The following is a 15,961-nucleotide window of genomic DNA, read 5'->3' as shown; positions in this document are numbered from 1 at the left end:
TTCTTTGTCCAGTCCTCTGAGGCCTGCTTATTCTCCTATCCTCAGGTTGGGTTTGTGAAATGGCTCCCAGGCGGGCTGACCTTGGGAGCCCCCCAGCGCCCGGCATATAATAGACATTCAATAAATGGTGTTGAGTGATCAAACCCTGGATTGGCTGTGTGGCCTTGGACGAGCGTGTTCATGTCTCTGAGCTCGTGGGTGAAATGGGAATGATAATAACACCTGCATGGCAGGGACAGAGCAATTGCACACAGAGCTTCTAACAGCGATCTGCTCGTTTGTTAAGTGCCTCGGTAAATGCTGCCATGAGCAGTACAACACCGGCGGGATCGTAGCTCTTTCTTCCCTCCTACTCTTGGGGGAACGTTTTAAAATAGAAAAACTGTGTTTCCATCGAGACATCCACCACCCAGGGCTTTGAAGAAGCAGGGAGAAGACTCAGAATGAATGCTGCCGATGAACAAACTTAAATTCCTGATAGGCAGAAATGTATCATTTCCTTCCCGCAACGGGAGAGGGAAGGCGACGGTGCAGGTGAAAGCTGCCTCCCTGCCAAGCCTCTGAATTGAGACCCCTCCCAGTTCCAAATCCAGGAGCCTCAAGGGTTTGCATGGGTAAGTTGGGTTTGGAATACGAATATATTCTTGTCCTCAGAAGGCCGCCAATGTGCAGGGATTGGATGCACGGAATTCTCTTCAGGTCTTACTCCCTAGAGTTACTTTAGATGATGAGATGACATCTCCAAGTTTACCTAATCCATCCCAGACAGTGGAGGCCCATGCTCTGCAACCGCCTGTGGGTCCTGCCCTGTGGCCTTCTTCCTCCTAGGCTCCAAGGCTTCTGCTCTTCAGGCTGGAATGCCATTCCATGTGCCTTTTCACACTCTGCTCAAATGCCACATTCTCTGCGAAATGTGTCCTCTTTTCTCCTGGCCCCCAGCAAGATTAAGTTCATTCCCATGTTTCACTGTCTATATATTTAGCATAATTTCTTTTTATATTATATTTAAAAATAGTTCCCCCTTCTTCCCTCCCTCCTTCCCCCATCCCCCCAGTCATTTAGGTGCCTGTCAGACTCACTGCATTGTAAGATACTTTAGGGCAAGATTTGGGTCTTGTCCAGCTTCATGGTCTCAATAAAGGTTGAACAGATTCAATGTAGCCTGAACCACCCCACTAAAAAACCAACCGATTTGCATATTACGTTTTCAGACCCAGGCTAATGCGACACTCCAGCTGCATTCCTAATCCTTCTGTCCTTCCATGGACCACCCTTTTCACCTCCTCTTTTCTCTCTCTCTGTCTCTCTCATGTCTCTCTCTGTCCCTGTCTCTCTTGATGCCATCTCTCCATCTCTTTCTCTCTCTATCTCTCTGCAATCCACAGGTCTCACCTTCAACATCATAATCCCCATGAATGGGCTTGTTACAATCGCAAACAGTGTGTGTTCCTCCCTGGATGATAAGGACCCTCTGAATGATCCCTGGCCATAGAAATCATCTCTTGAAAGATCACTGTGGTGATGGTTCCTATAGTGATCAATAGCCTCAGGGTAGAGCCTTTGGAGTTGTGGTGTATGCTTAGTACTGAACACAAAGGCCTTTCCAGGGTTCATGAAGACTCAGAGGAAGACCAGCAAGAGCAGCTTTGCAGGATTGGGGTCTCTCTCTCCTCTCCCTCTGTCTCTCTCTCTCATGCCTCTCTCTGTCTCTCTGTCTCTGTCTTTCTTGATACCATCTCTCCATCTCTTCCTGTATATCTCTGCCATCCTCAGATCTCACCCTCAGCATCATGATCCCCATCAATGGGCTTGCTCCATTGCTAGGAATAAGCTTTTCGTGATCTGGGTACAAAAAGAGCAGGAACAGGCAAATCTGCCACTCATACAACTGTGCTTGGCAAAGCAGGAGAAGAATTCCTTCAAACAAGAGCCCACTCACCGGCTGCTCCTGAGGGTCCTGGCACATGTGGGTCATTTGGTCATGGTCCCTTGAGTTTGGCTGGTCTGGCTTCCTCTGATTCTCCTACCCCAGATGCCCCAAAGTGTTCTGGGGACGCGAGTCTTTAGGGGAAATGGCTTCCTTGGCCACCACAGGATGTATTTGACCATGGGAGTCTTCTCTACATCTTGGTCACCCTGAGTTGTATGAATTTAGAATTTAGATTTTCATATAGTAGAAAACACTGAACTTGAGGACCCAGCTCTATTACTTCCTAGATGTGTAATCAAGTCGAGGATGTGTGACTTAATCTCTCTAAAACTCTTTGAAAAAAATTATGTAATAAACCATTGAATGAGCCAAGGAACATATATGCACTCTTACAAGATCTGAAGTTACAGTAGTGGGTAGGAGAACGTTCCTGCTCTCAGGTTCTAGCGGAGGGAGGGGCACCACATTTAGAAAGAGCTGATCTAATAGATAGAAGGCTGTGGTACTCTATGCTTTGGAGAATGGTAAAGCAGAGAGTGGAGAGGATGACTGACACTTGTTTTTTATGGAACGTGGTCACCGATGGCCTTGCTGAGGAGGTGACAGACATTTGGGGACGGACCTCAATGAGATAAGGAAGTGAGCCATAGGTATCTGGGGAAGGGGGTTCCAGGCAGAGGGAACAGTACGTGCTAAGTCCTGAGGCACAGGTGGGCCTGTCCTGTCCAAGAATCAGCCATTGTGGCTGCAGCAGAGGGAGCAAGGGCATAGAGGTGACGGGATGTCGTGCGACTTGAGTGATGCTAAGCCCCTAGGCCAAGGCAACAGAGCCATGTGGAGAGGGAGTACTGATTGCCCAGGAGGAGCTGTCCAGGGATCCGGCCAGGAGAGCCTGGCTGTAGGCTCCAATTACGATTCCAGGTTGCTCTTTTCCCAAGGTGGAAGTTTAAAGCCGCGGCTAGGACATGATCATCTTTGCATCTGAAAAGATCTCTTGTAGGGCTCTGGGATCCAGTTTTCTCATCTGTAAAATGAAATGGTGTCCCCAGACCTTATCAGATGTCAAGGTCAAGTGACATGTTTGATTAGGGCCGCTTGAAGTTAGGGTGCACAATGCTGGTACAAGCTGCTGTCACAGTAATCAGGCCTCTCTCGATAGTTGAATGGATTTCTATTTCTTCAGGCGAGCATCAGACAACATTCTCAGAACTTGAAGAACACTCTCCTCATAGATGACCTCACTTATTCCTCACAGCCCATTCAGAGTGGTTGAAATTATTATTATTCCCATTCAACAGACTGGAAAATGGAGGCTCAGAGACTAGCGGGATGAATACACATAGCCAGCAAGTGCTGGCTTTCAACAGAAACCTTCTGATACAAATTCAGTTCCAAAGAAGAGGCTGCTACTGTCTGTGGAGGTAGGATATAGGGAGGTTGAGGTATAGATTCAAAGCTGTATCAGATCTAAGCAGAAATGGACTTGTTGAGAACCACTGCTATTATGGTTACACACATAATCCCTGAAAATAATGCAGCATTATAGACTGCACAGATTAATACACACTAAAAATTGCTGAAAATACTCTAGGCAGATGCTAGTTATAACACAGAAAGCTTAGGAAAATCAGGCGAAGTCATAACATACCAGCTGATGGCAATTAAGTACAGATGACAAAAGAATAACATTAATTCAGCTAAGATCTGAGAGCCTCACTGCAACTGTGATAAGGGGCCGTGAGAAAGATTGGGGTGCACAGTGGGGAGGGATGCAGTGGTGGTGCTTCCGCCCACCAGGAAAAGCCCCCCATCTCCAACCCCTTGGTGAACGGTTCTTGAGAAGACAGAAGATCTATGACAAAGCGCCAGCTGGTTCCAAGGGGATTTCACCCTGAAACTATACCCCAACACCTTCAAAGAGTTCCGAGGGTTTTTTTTGAAAGCTGCACATCCCCAAGGTTCCTGCTTTGGGTTTGGCGTGTCAGAGGACTGGGGAATTCTGTGAGTGTCTAACACTTTGCAAACTTCCAGAAAGGGCTGGTCACATATCTGGCTTAAATAGAGAAGAGTCTTGCATGGAGGCTGAGGGCTGCCTTCAAGTGTCCTCTGTGGAAATGCCTTTCAAAAGACAGTACAGCCTCCATGCAAGACTCTTCTCTTTGTGAGCCAGATATGTGGCCAGCCCTTTCTGGAAGTTTGCAAAGAAAGGAGTTGTGCAGCCTTTATGATTTCTTCCTTCCTCAAACGTTCTCTGTTGATACAGAGACTCATTTATCCCTCTTGCTGATTCTTCATCTCCTGTCCTGGCTTCAGTAGTTCTCGGAAAACTCATTGATGCTGAGTTCGCATGTTTGTGGGAAACAGAGGTGAGACCAGAGTCAGAGAGAAGAGGAGGAGGAAGAGGAAGAGGGAAGGGGACCTGATGCTGTGCGCCCAGCTTCCTGCAACAGCGGTCCCAGGTCCACCGCAGCGGGGGTGGCATCCCTGGTGCGCTTTTATCGGCATTATCATGCAATATTCCCCAGCCTGCTTTGTCTCTGCGTTGCATTTTATCAATACCACCAGCGGATCCTGCGTCCCTTTCTGTGGGTTTATTAATATTGCCCTCTGATCTATGGGTAGCTGCCACACTTTATATTCCAGCCCCATCCCGGCTTCTCCAAACTCAGACACCATATTTAATTAGATTTTCTCCCTGGCTCAGGCAAACAGAAATTGAACTTCCAGTATATCTCTATTTCTCCAGAGCTCGCGCCTGACAGAAGGAGACAGCTCTCTTTCCCTCTCTGGCTTTCTCTGCCTCATCCCCTCCATCCCCACCTCTGACATTAATATTCCGAGACAAGCCCACTTCTAAGTTCAATCTTTGCCCCCAAACACCGAAATACACCCCCATGTTACCCACTGCCGCTAAATAAGTCATGTGGTGGAAGATTCTGATGCTAAAACTTTTTTGCTCTCCCTCTAGACTTTGGGCTAGACCTGTCTGTGGGCGAGTGGTGTGGAGAGCAGAGGAGGTGGGAGGGGGGTGCAGGGTGTCTCCATCCAGAGGCCTGAGGACGCAGAGACACATTGGGCACCCTTTCAAGATGACCATGCCATCCTTGGAGTACTTTGTTGGAAGGGTTTTAGGAAAAAAACAGTTCTTCAATCATTTTGGTGTTTGGGAAGAATTGGTCTTTGTTAAAGTAGTGAAAAATGACCTCTGATTTCACTTTCTGTCAACTAAATGTGAGAGGAGATCTCAGGGTTAAGAGGAGACCTGACGGATGCAGGAAGGAGTCAGGAAGGAGGGCTGCCTCTGGTGCCCAGGGAAGTCCTGCCAGCAGGAGGGTAGGCCCTTACCCCACACCAGCCCTGGGGCCTGGCTACAGAGCCATGGGCAAAGGGGTCTTCAGGAAACTTTGTTTTAAAGCTACTTTGTATCCCTTCAAAAAATTAATATATTTGAGACTCAGGTTCCTCACCGGTTAAACGGGGATAATGACAGCTGCCCTGAGCCCATGTCACAGAGGTGACCCTTGAAAAAGTCTGTGCACATGACTGTATTCCATAGACTGGGATCCTCCTTGTTAGGATTGGGTATTCCTGTTCTCAACTAAATCTTGATTTGTAATTACTATTGGGCAATGTAAAAGAGAGGACAATAAAATAATTATTCGACTTTAAAATGATTTTTTATGTTCTTTATCCAGGAAATTTGCGATTATAATTAGCTAACCTAGTCTGAGCGCTTAAATAGACTGATATCAGAGGATATTTAGGGTGACAAAAATTTTAAATAAAATGAGAAGGAAGGGGGAAAGGAAGGAAGGAAGGAGGGAGGGAGGGAAGGAATGAAACACAAACAGGCAAATAGCAGAGAGCGTGGTTAACCCAGATTCCCTGGGTAACGTTTGAAATGGCTTCATACCAAGAAATAAAAATATGCACATTTACTTTAAAGCATAGTGAATATTTGAGATATTTACATATGAAGAGTGCTGAGCACTCCTTAGAGGGCAGATAGGTCTGCGGCCACGTCCACTGCTTCCACGGCAGCAAGCAACAGCCTACCCCAGAGCCCGGGGCCATCCTGTGCTCAGCCATGGGCACCACCTTCCAGAGCAGCTCCTGGCGGCTGTGGGGGAGGGGGCTCCCTTCTGTCCTGGTGGTCAAGGACAGTGCAGTGAGGGCATGTGAGGGGACAGAGAAAACTCAGCACCAGGCCCTTCCACTGACCAGATGGAGGGAATGTGGACATGGCATTGGGTTGGCATGAAGGGCTTTGGAGCTGGTCAGATACGGGTTGCCTTTCTGACTTTGCTGCCTAGCAGTGTGACCTTGGGAAGGTTAAGCATCGCTCTGAGCCTCAGCTTTGTCATGCTCATCAAAGGGAAGACACTGCTTGTTGCGCAGGATCATAGGATTTAGTGGAGCCATGCAGTTGGTGGAGGGGGGGTGTCTGGCCCACTCTGGGGCCTCTGTTCTGTTACTGCCTTTCTCTTTCCCCTCTCTCTGAGAAGTGCCCAGTGCCCCTCATTGGCAGGGCTGGGAGGACAGGTTGAGTGCCTGCTCAGATCCGATTTCCAGGGAGCCAGGTTTGCATTCTGACTCTATGGCATAACCCACTGGGGACTGGGGCGAGTGAGACCAAGAGAGGGTAAATTTTTTCACCCTTTGATTGCCCAAGGCAAAGACAAAGGTCCTCAGAGACGCCCTTGGCCCAGGGGCTTCCGGTGTCCTTGTCAGCACACTTCATGCTCTCATTCCCTCAGATAAAAGTCACACCTGCCAGCCCACAGATGCCTCACAATCAAGGCCAGGCAATTCTGGCCACTGGGAGGCGTTTTCTGGAGCCCTGCCCACTTAGCCCTGGGCCCACCCCACTGCTGCACCCCTAAGGAGGGAAGTTTGAAAACCACACTTCTGGATTGGACTTGCCTTCTCCAGGGAAGTCCCCTGACCTGCTCTGGTCATAGGGTGGTTAATGGCAGCTCTGATTCTAGAACTGAATCCTGATCTGGGGCTTACCTTGTGACACCATGATGCCTCTTGACAGAGGACCTCTTGCCATCCCCAACTTTGATTGAGTCACTGCATATCTGGTTGTCCCTCCATCTGAGGAGGATATTTTGGTATCTGTGGATACCAAAATCCACAGATGCTCAAGTCTTGATATGAAATGTGATAGTATTTGCAGATAACCTATACACATCCTTCTATACACTTTAAATAATCTCTAGATTACTTATAATAGCCAGTGCAATGCAAATGCGATGGAAGTAGTTATTATACTGTATTTTAGGATTTGTGTTATTTTTATTGTTATGTTGTTATTTTTTAAAAACGTTTTTGATTCACAGTTGACTGAATCTGCAGATGTGAAACTTGCACATCCAGAAGGCCGCCTGTATTAGGTAAGGTAACACCGTCTGCTCCGAAATTTTGGTGGCTTAGTAGCATGGACATTTCTTTCTTGCCTGTGTAACAGTTCAATGTGGCATTTTGGATCAGCAGATGGGGTTCCATCCCACTATGACTCAGGCACTTAGGATTGTTCCTCGTGTGGTCCCATGAGCTCCAAGGGCCTTGCTACCTCTTTCTCTAGATGGTGGGAGGATAAAGAGAGCTGAGGGACTGCAGACACCTTTTAGAAGGCTTGACCTGGAAGAGGTACACATCACTGTCACTCGTGCTCCATTGGAGAGTGCTGTCCGGAGAGGCCATGCTTCAGTACAAGGGAGGGCAGCCTTGCTGTGTGTCCAGAAAGGAGCAAAACAGAAATATGAGTGAGAATATGCCAACACGTGCCCAAGGTGTGCTGGGGCACAGCTGGGAAACTCGACTGCCAGTCACCCTCCTGGTCGCCAAATACCTGTGTTGCTCTCTGTTCTGTGCAGAACATGCTCACACACCCTGGCCTCAAAGGGGCAGTCTTCTCCCTCAAGTCTCATGCAGCTTTTCGATGTCTGGTGAGCTGTGAGCTAGCAAAGCAATTTATCTGCCCTCAAGATACACCTGGGATGGAAGGATGAGAAAGCTGGCCAGTGTCTGTGGGCAACACACACATCCAGGGATGGGATGGAGTTTTGCTGGCAGCAATGTGGGGAGTGCCACCCTGGCAGTGGGAATGCTGTGTGGTGAGACCCGCCTCTGCTCGCTGTGAGGGATGTCCTTGTCCATCATCCTGCAGCGGCCCTGCTTACCCTGGAGGAGGTGATTCCTTGTCCACCCCCTCCATGTCACATCTGACACCAAATGTGGGCATATGTCTGCTTCTGACTAATGGGTACTTTTCACTCATGGGCTCTTTTAGGCCAGCAAACAGTTTTTTTTGGTATTCATTTCCCTTAAAAACTTGGGAGGTTTCTCAACCATTTGCTTCTAGTCAGTTCCAAATACTAGTATCAGCATCTAAAGTTCTTTGCAAGGTAACATCCTCAAGTGTACGTAAATTCTTTTTCCTTGAGCCATCCTCTCTCACAGTTTAATGAGACATCAGAAGCAATAGGCTTGGAAGGTTCTGAGTTTGCTAGGCTGCATAACAAAGTACCACAAATTGGGTGGCTTAAACAAAAGAAATGAACCGTCTCTCAGTTCTGGAGACTGGAAGTCTAAGATCAAGGTGCCAGCGGGGGTGCTCCTGCCCCGGGCCACGAGCCTGGAGGGAGATGCTGCTCCATGCCTCTCTCCTAGCTTCTGGTGGTTTGCTGGAAATCTTTGGTGTTCCTTGGCTTGTCTATGTCACCCCAGCCTCTTCATTCATCTTCATGTCGTGTTCTCCTTGTGTGTCTGTCTCTTTGTCCAAATCTCTCCTTTTTATAAGGACACCAGTCATATTGGATAGGGGCCCATTCCACTCCAGTGTGACCGCAATTACATCTGTGATGACCCTATTTACAAATAAGGTCACATTACGGGATATTGCGGATCAAAACTTCAACACGTGATTACTTTTTTTAAAAAATTTATTTATTTTTATTGCATTTTAGGTTTTGGGGTACACGTGAAGAACATGCAAGATTGTTGCATAGGTGCATATGTGGCAGTGTGATTTGCTGCCTTCCTCCCTTTCACCTATATGTGGCATTTCTCCCCATGCTCTCTCTCCCCAACTCCCCACCCCCCGCTGTCCCTCCCCTATTTCCCCTCAACAGACCCCAGTGTATAGTGCTCCCCTCCCTGTGTCCATGTGTTCTCATTGTTCAACACCCGTCTATGAGTGAGAACATGCCAACATGTGATTACTTAGGGGACACCATTCATCCCATTATGGAAGAGAAGGAAGTGTCTTTAATTTGATCTTTGTTACAGGGCTGACAGAGTCCCTCTGCTTAACTGAGAATTATCAATGAGTCTTTGTTCTCAAAGCCCTTTTATCTCTCTTCCAGCTCTTCAATGCCCACATTTCTAAACTCCCTTCAAGTACTCTTCCTAGAAGGAAAACCTATCCCCATTAGAAGGAAAGGAAAGGGGCATATGGTGAATACCTACTATGTGCCGGCCACTATCCCATATCTTGTATCTCATTTTGGGATTCTGTGAAACGAGGATAGATCTTCCAGGCCTGGGAGGAGACAACTTTTCTGGGAACAACCTCTACACCCTGTGCACACTCCGTAACCTTTTCAAGCCTTTGTTCCAACATCGGCTTCTAGGCGAGTCTTCCCTGAACACCCTATTTAAAATTAGACTGCTCTGCATTTCTCTTCTACCCCTTTCCTTGCACCCATAGCATTCATCCTCACCACCTTCCAACAGAGTGTGCACTTTTGTAATTTTTGAGTTCATCATCTGTCTCCCGGCACCGCTGGACTTCACAAAGACAGCAGAGAGTTTGCCTGCTCCGTTTGCTGACGAGTTCAGTGCCTAGAGTCGTGCCGTGCAGGAAACTCAGGGTGCATTCAGTAGAGCCCTGTTGGGAGAATGGATTGGAGGTATCTGCAAGCCTGAGGCTAAAGACAAGCACCCAGGCTGTGGGAGCTGCAGTGAAGCAGATGGGCTTAGCGCCCCCGGGGCTGGTTGGAGTCCCAGCCCGATGCTCTACCAACTGGGTAGCTTGGGAGAGGCAGTTTATCTTTCTGTTCTTTAGTTTTCTCCTTGGAAAATGGGGCGATAACAGTACATCTCTCACAGGGCTGTTGTGAGGATTAACAAGTAGCACGCATGCTCATGAAGAAACACTTGGCAGGGTCTGCTGGAAGTGCTCAGTAAATTGTGCTTCTACTTGTTAGAGCTGTTAATAACACCAGTTCTCACAAGAGAAAATCACTGTGCCTTTTATTATCTTTGCATTGTTGATATATTTTGAACTTGACTCTTTATTCCAGAGGTCATGAAATGGTACCTCTGTTAGGTAAGAAAGCACAGGATGGCTTTTGCTGTAAAACACTCAGTTTTATTCCACTTCTTTCCTACCAGGTTCCTTGGAACGTCATATGTGCACAGCCAAAAGGACACTGGACCCCTGGCAGCAAGTTCCATCCACCCCACCTGGCTGGATCACCTCAAGTCCGTGAGTCTTATGGCCTCAGCCTGTTTACTCATGAAATAATGGGATTTCTTTCTCAGTAGAATATTCGAAGAGAGTTCCAAAATTTGGGGCATTGAGGGTTGGAATAGAGGTGAAACCAAAAGGGGCTTTGAGGAACAAAGGCCCATTGATAATTTTCGGTTAAATGGAGAGACCCCAATGATGTGTAAGGGACCTTCAGTTCTCACTTCCCGTGATACTGCTGTCTGTGGGTTAGCATGGAATATTCCTTCACAGTCGCAATTGCTGCAGTCTCTAGATTACACGTGCTGCCAAGCCTGCCACACCCATTCGGCTTCTGATGCTGTCTAGGATGGACGTGCCTTTGGCCTTGGGAAAGTCTTTTCCTGAGCTATCTCTGACCAGCAGGATTTGCTTTGATTCTCCAACTTCTCTGTGCAGTTCTCCTTCTGCAGGGACCTGGTACCCCGCAGGTCTGCTCCTCTGCCGTCCAGCCAGGCTGGAGCAGACAGGTGTAGAGAGAGGAGGGGTGAGGGAACAGGAGTGCTGAGACAGTGAAGTCACTAGCTAGTCCTACTGTCTCTCTCTTTTCCAACAGGCCCTCCTTCAGGGCCAGCAGAGACAGGACTAGACAGTTGCATTCTTAGTTTGTGTTTTATTAATGAAGGGACAGACAGCAGAGGAGACCATAATGATATCGTAGTATGTCTGATCTAATTATGCTAATCAATTTTTATGGCTCATCAGAGGGAATCCCAACGGGCTTGTGTTGGGAATTCCCCAGAGATCTGGAGAGGCTGCTCTAAGACTTGGAGGGCTGTTGGGAGAACATCTCAAGACTTTACAGAGTTGGGAAGCTTCTGTGGTTCCAGGCCACCATCTGTCCCACTCAGGGAATGGTTGGAGTGGGAGGGGAAGGTGTTTCCCTGGGAACTGGGGAGAAACCTCCAAAGAGGACAGGCCCGAGAGGGACCAGGAGTGGAGAGACGGGGGCTTCCAGAGCTTGTGACTCCAGAAGAAGCAGCAGAGGCTCTCAGGTGGGAGGCTGCTGGGTGCGCTGTGTGTGTGGCTCCTGCCCTGCTCTGGTGGCAGAAACTGCAACCTAACTGCATACCAGAGTCCTGTGAAACGGGAGCCTTGCCCCTGTGCAGATTCAGCCACCATGCTGCCTCCCGCTGCTTTCTGCTCTCTTCCCACCCCACCCACAGACTTTTAAGCACACTTTTAACCCCATGTATTTCATTTTCCCTCCTTTAGCCTGAGTATTACCCAGTTCCATATCTGCGTCTTCAGTTCTTCTCTCGCTTTCCTTCTGCCTAGCTCTCCTTACTCCTCTCTTCCCCCAGAACTGTGCCTATTTTCATGGCTCGTCTAGACTTCATTTGCAGGTGGGCAGGTAACATATTGGTTATTGAAGGCATCCTGGGAAAACCTGGAGTCACAAATAATCCTCCTCTCACCTTGTACCTGCCTAAAATTCCATACGTTGTTCATTTGTTTTGGTTTAAACTATAGATTCTTGTACAGAGCCCATCTTCCCTGGGCACGTGAGTGAGGATGTATGGTGTGCTACGCTTTCACCCATCGTTTCTGCCGGGGGAATCATTTCCAACTCTTTCTTAGGGGAGTTGTTGAGGGTGGTAGCGAGAATGGTGGCCATGTTATCATATTTTGACCAGCGCTGCCCAGGGCTGTGTCTTCTGTGATCACGTGTAGGACATGCCAGTGCATCCCTCTGTCTTTGTTCAGCCGAGTCTGCCGACTCTGGCTTTAGGGCCTCTGGCCAGGGCACCAGTGATCCCTGGCTGGCCTCTGGTCTTTTGCTCTGCCAGAGGCCAGGCTTAACAAGGAGGGGCTTTGAGACAAACATGTGCTGACTGGATGGCTCAGAGTCCCTCCTTAGGGCTGGTGGCCTGAGTCTCAGAGGTTTGGGTGCAGGGAAGTAAGGAGAATAGGGGTGGAGCCGTGGGCGTGTAGAAGGCGGCCGGAGTCCTGCAGAAGCTAGTTGGTGAACATGGAGTGTATTTCTACTGGGGCCCTGGGTACTCTGTGTTGTTGAAGTGTGAGACTCAAGAGTTTAGAGCTGAGAGCAGTCACTGGCTGTCTTAGTTTTCTATTGCTGCCATAACAAACGATCACAAACTTAGGACTTAAAATACAAATGTATCATCAGACAGTTCTGTAGGTTGGAAGTCCAACCGAGCTAAGGTCAAGGTGTCAGCAGGGCTATGCTTCGCTCTGGATGTCCTTTCTGCATTCACTTGCCCTTTCTAGCTTCTGGAGTTCCTCAGCTCATGGCCCCCTTCTTCTGTCTTCAAAGCTAGCAGCCTTGCATTTCTCTGACCACATCTTCCTTTCTGACCACAGCCGGGAAGGGTTTCTCTGCTTTTAAGAACTCATGTCATTAGACAGAGCCCATCTGGACAGTCCAGGATAACTCAAAGTGCTTAACCTTACAGCTGTAAAGCCCCTTTTGCCATGCTGGGTGACTTGTGCACAGACTCGGGGGGTTAGCACGTGGCCGTCTCTGGTGGTGCACTATTCTGCATACCACCATAGTAGTGCCTAGACAAGCCTGAGCAAGACCCTAGGAATGAGCTTCTGGAAGGCCTGGCTCCCACAGAGCAGGGACTCTGGGAAGAGGGCAGTCAGGGCAGAGACATAGGGTGACACTACTGTGCCTGGACTTTCAGCCTTGCTTTGGGTTGGGTGGAAGTGTGATGGCTAGATGCTCATAAACTCATTTCTTCTTCCCAAGGGCACAGCTGACATAAGCCTTCATATAGTTGTATGGGGCCATAGGACTGAGTTGTGGCGGGTGAAATGTGGGTTGTGTGAGGCCAGTGAAATGAGGGGATGCGTGTTCCTTCCAGGCACCGGCCACATGATCCTCCACACTGGCAGGAAGCACAAGACCCAGGGGAGGCTGCTGAGCACTGGTGTTAGAGAATCTGCCAGACGGAAGATGCCTGTGTGGGAGCTGTGACCTTCCCACACACGTGGGACCGCAATATGAGTGACAAGACTGCATAGCGTTAAACTGTTGAATGATGGGATTCTTAGTTACAGAACTTAGTCTCCCCTGAATAATATAGAAATGGATGCCAGAAGTGGGTGCTTCTATAATAAAAATGCCTAAAACATGGGATATTGGCTTAATAGTCAGGCTGTGGGCGGTGAGCAGACACATGCCGGAGGCTGGAAGGCTGGCAAGCCCTGTGTTGCTGTGGCAAAGTGTTTGATAGAACTTCACAGCGATGATCTGGAAGGGAGACCATGTGCCTGAGATTTTAGCACTAGGGGAAGTGTTTAGAAAATAGAACATTAGCAGTGTGTGTATGTTTATGTGTGGTGAGCTTCTATTGTCTGCCTTTGGCAAAGCACCACGAGAAGAAGGAATTTAGGAAAGAATGAAATGATTTAAAAGAAAAATAAAAAGGGAGTAAGAAGAAAGCAAAAGTGTGGTGCATCAAACATGTTCTGACCATTATTGTATGTAACAAATTAGCCTAAAACTTAGTGCATATGACATTTCTTATGCTCCTGGCATCTGTGCATCAGAATTCCAGCAGGACACAGCAGGGACAACTTGTCTCTGCTGCACAATGTTTGGGTCTCTGCTGGCAGACTTGAAGCTGGGGACTAGAATCGTCAGAAGGCTGGTTCGCTTGTGCATCTGGCAGCTGATTCTGGCTGTTGCCTGGGGCCTCAGTGCCTCTCCACATAGACTTCTCCCTTTGGTCTCCCCGTGTGGGTTTGCTTGAGCTTCCTCACAGCATGGCGGCTGGGTTGCCAGGCAGAAATTGTATCACTTTACCACCTGGCCTCAGTGGTCAGGTGGTGTCACCCCTGCCTCATGCCAGTTATTATTACCAAGTCACTAAGGCCAGCCCATACGCAGAGCAAGGGGAGTCAGGCTCCATCTCCCTGACTGAGTGTCAAGGATGATGGGCTGAGCGTCAAGGCTCTGGGAGAACATGTGACACTGGCAAGATGGCTATGGGCATGGCCAGTTTTGGGAAAATCCAGTCTCCCACAGAGGGAGAGACTGCCTCTCCCACTCCCGCCAGTGGGTTTGGGAGAGCTGACTGCTCCTTTAACTGTAAGGGATGGGATTGAGAAACATTGAGACAAAGACCCATTAACATGTTTCAATTGAACAAAGTGATGTAGTCCTGTAGCAGAAAGTTACATTTGGATGTGGCTGTCCCATTCAAGTCTATTGTTCCACAGAGTCTCAAGACAGCCGCTGAGAACAAGAGAAGCAGGAGAGCAAGAGAGGAAACAACGAAATCAAGCACATTTTAGAATTATGTCTAGGAAAGAAGCTTGAGAGTGTTTGCTTTGCAAATGGAGCTGCCTGGAAGCAAATGGATCAGACATGACTAAGTTTTTGAATTCAAAAGGCCCAGTAGAGGCCTCTAAGACAGTACAAGACAGGGGAGCCAGGGATGGAAGGAGCCCTGGTCTCTGAAGGACCCTCCTGACCCCCACTCCCATCCCCCAACCATCCCTACTGGTCCACAGTAGACTGGGTTGAGAGCAAGAAATAAGCCTTTGGGGTTTCTGTAAATAGCAGTTAGTCTACCCTGACTAATACAAGCTGTTTTCCTGGCATATCCTTTGAAGGAACAGTAAATAACATTTGTAAGTGAGTCCACTTCTCTAATGTCCTGGCGGACCAATTCCCTGCCTCTCCCACTCCCGCCAGCCATGGCTGATTACTTCAAGGGTGTATAGATGACATAAACCAGGCCAGCTGGATTACCGACCTTGGGCGTTTGGAATTGGGAATTAGTAGGCTGGTGTTTTGCATTCAGGATGAGCGAGGCCCAGTGGAGCTGGTGGGCTGGGAGGCCACTGTCTGCTGCTACACACAGAAGCAGGACCTGGGCTGCAGAGAGGGCACTGCTGAGCAGACAGAGTGACAGGACGCTGTGCCCTGGGGTGTCGGGGAGGTGTTCCAGTGCTAGCCTGTGTCCCAGCAGTTGTTCCTCGGGTTCTATGAGGTCATATGATGAATTCCCTCTGGCCGAATCTAGTTTTAGTGAGTTTCATTTATCATAAATAAGTTTTGATTGAGACAGAAGCAACAAAGAAGAGTGATCATGATGTTTTGGGTGGAAAGAGGTTTCAAATAAATTGTACCTTATGATTTTGAACTTGTGACAATAATTATTATATATATATATAATAAATGTACAGTAGACACCAACATATAAACAAGCGTTGTCTCAGGAGGTGGAGGAGAGCATAATTAGTATTTAATTTTTCCTTTTTGCTGAGAATGCATATTGCTTATATTGCTTTAGTAATAAAAAAATCAGATTTCTTTTTTATTTTAGATTCAGGGCTACACGTGCCGGTTTAGGCACGTGACATTTAGGGTGCAACAGAACTCTTCGCCCAGGTACTGAGCATAGTACCCAATAGGCAGTTTTTCAACCCTCATCTCTGTCCCTTCCTCCCCCTCTAGTAGCCCCCAGTGACTATTGTTGCCGTCTTTATGTCCATGAGTCCTCAACGTCTAGCTCCCACTTACAAGTGAGAACATG

This window comes from Aotus nancymaae, unplaced genomic scaffold (assembly GCF_030222135.1).
Source record: "Aotus nancymaae isolate 86718 unplaced genomic scaffold, 86718_ANA_hifiasm-v0.15.2.pri h1tg000012l, whole genome shotgun sequence".
Taxonomy (NCBI): Eukaryota; Metazoa; Chordata; class Mammalia; order Primates; family Aotidae; genus Aotus; species Aotus nancymaae.
This window is presented reverse-complemented; position numbering follows the sequence as displayed.